This window comes from Daphnia pulicaria, unplaced genomic scaffold (assembly GCF_021234035.1).
Source record: "Daphnia pulicaria isolate SC F1-1A unplaced genomic scaffold, SC_F0-13Bv2 h1tg000172l, whole genome shotgun sequence".
Taxonomy (NCBI): domain Eukaryota; kingdom Metazoa; phylum Arthropoda; class Branchiopoda; order Diplostraca; family Daphniidae; genus Daphnia; species Daphnia pulicaria.
The window spans coordinates 151-2,500 of record NW_025804859.1 but is presented as its reverse complement, the minus strand read 5'-3'; the positions used below and the strand labels follow the sequence as shown (position 1 = coordinate 2,500).

Here is a 2,350-nt window from a genome sequence, read left to right as displayed (position 1 = left end):
TTCGCTTTACCGGATGAAACTCCGTTTGTTCTCTTTGCGAGCACCAGCTATCCTGAGGGAAACTTCGGGGGGAACCAGCTACTAGATGGTTCGATTAGTCTTTCGCCCCTATACCCAACTCCGACGATCGATTTGCACGTCAGAATCGCTGCGGACCTCCACCAGGGTTTCCCCTGGCTTCGTCCTGGCCAGGCATAGGTCACCATCTTTCGGGTCCCAACGTGTGCGCTCTGGGTTCGTCCGGCCGACTCGACCAAACCCTTTTAAGGGGGAAAGATCTCGCGAGCATTCGGACGCCCTGGGGTTGCGCCCGCTCTGTTCGAGACGGGATCACCCCTCGCGGATGCACCCTCATCGGGGCCGCTTCACTTTCATTGCGCCTCGCGAGTTTAGTTTGATAATTTCTCGACGACTTGCGCACATGTTAGACTCCTTGGTCCGTGTTTCAAGACGGGTCGGGTGGGACCCGACTTCTACTCTCCGCTCTGGGCCTCCACAGGTTGAGCACCGCAACTTTTTCTCTTTTACAAAAAAAAGCTACGACACCTCCCGGGAGGAGACAGGTCACGACCGGGCAGTACTGTTGGGAAACGCCGCGCTCGTCATCGCGGCACCCGCGAAGGTAACCACGAAACTCGCTAACGGACGCCCCGTGTAACAGACACCCAGTCGGTCGCGGAGTCCTACTAGGCCCCCCACTTGCGGACCTTGGCGTGGCTATTGCGATCGCAGAACGACTTATGCAAGAGAGCCGCCAATTCAGGCAGTCTCCATGCAGCGTTAAGGGCATACAACCAAGTGCCGGGAGCGGGGACTTGTTCGACCTTCGAGGGCCCACCCGTTTAACCCCCTGAACGGTTTCACGCACTCTTGAACTCTCTCTTCAAAGTTCTTTTCAACTTTCCCTCGCGGTACTTGTTCGCTATCGGTCTCGTGGCGATATTTAGCCTTAGAAGGAGTTTACCTCCCGCTTAGGGCTGCACGCTCAAGCAACCCGACTCTTGGGAAGGGATCCGATGCACGGTCTCGGCTCGTCTTATCTACGGGCCTGACACCCTCTGTGGGTTGCTCGCCCCGTTCATGGAGACTTGGACGATAGATACCGGACAGACGCGCACGATCCTCCCGAACACCACATTCCTCGGCACCCGCTCAACCGGGCGCGAGGTTCGGTGCTGGGCTCATCCCTGTTCGCTCGCCGCTACTAAGGGAATCCTTGTTAGTTTCTTTTCCTCCGCTTACTGATATGCTTAAGTTCAGCGGGTAGTCTCATCTAAACTGAGGTCAGAATGAATTGTTTGTTTTCAAAAGGAGACAACACTTTATCTAGCTCGGCAGACTTTGGCGTTTTAAAGCCGGGAAAGATTGAATAATTGCCGGTTCAAATTTTTTTTTTTCGAAATAAAGCGAGTCTCTCGTTATTCGCAAAAATTAATTTACGAAAAGTGACAGGGCGTCCTGCGGCTTTTTGTATTGAAACAACGCGTCGTGCGCGAACCAAGCTTGCATAACGAGCGGTTAGAGTGAGTGATAATTCGCGGTGGTCGACACTTCGACACGCCCGGCGCACACACACAACTAAACTCGCGTTGAAGCGGTATATCGCGCACACGCAGCCGACACCTTGTTCGAGAAGATGTGTTTATTTCTAAAATTTTTTTTTGAGTTGGCTCAAAAATTTCCCATCTGTTTTGCCATCGAAAAAGGTTTCTTTTGAATAGAGAGGAAAAAAACAAAACAGGGCGAACCTTCTTTTATTTTTCCCCCTTTTTTGTATTTGAGGCATCGCGGACACTTAAGTCGCGCGGCACCCAGACGTTAGAGATTCGGGAGCTTTTATGCGGTCAGGCCGGGTGAAAAATAAATCTCGCCGCGACCCAACATGCAAAACCAAGACTGAAAAAATCTCTGTTCGTTCATCATTCGACCGACCCTCAGTCAGATGTGGCCCGAGCGAGAAGCTGGGCCGCCATTTACGTTCAAGATTTCGATGCTCCATGTGTTCTGCAGTTCGCATGGATTAGCGCACTTTGCTGCGCTCTTCATCGATCCACGAGCCTAGTGATCCACCGTTCAGGGTCGTATATAAAACGACATATTCGTTTTCTTCTCTCTTTTTCTCCAACCCGCCCAAGCAAATGAATGCGAGGGCGGAGAAAGAAAGCCAGAAAGAAAATGTTCCGATAAACACTCGTACTAGAATTTGGGTTTAGTGTGTTATTGTGATTTTGAATTCTTCCTACTTCATCGAGAGGGCGAAGGGCAAGCTTAAAAAACATTCGGTTTTCAACGGCATAGTGTCGGGCTTTGGAGTGTTAGTCTATACGACGCACACGCACGCAACCACGAG

At 51.5% G+C, this 2,350-nt stretch overlaps 2 non-coding genes across 2 annotated transcripts in view; both read right to left on the bottom strand.

Annotated features, from left to right (window-relative positions):
• Positions 1-1,287, bottom strand: part of LOC124319504 — a 4,576-nt gene extending 3,289 nt beyond the window's left edge. The window contains exon 1 of the ribosomal RNA XR_006913201.1: positions 1-1,287. This exon is cut by the window's left edge and continues 3,289 nt beyond it. This is a non-coding gene — a ribosomal RNA (large subunit ribosomal RNA).
• A 641-nt stretch (positions 1,288-1,928) lies between these two features.
• Positions 1,929-2,081, bottom strand: LOC124319503. Its single transcript, XR_006913200.1, has one exon. It is a non-coding gene; the product is annotated as a 5.8S ribosomal RNA (ribosomal RNA).
• Between the last annotated feature and the right edge of the window lie 269 nt (positions 2,082-2,350).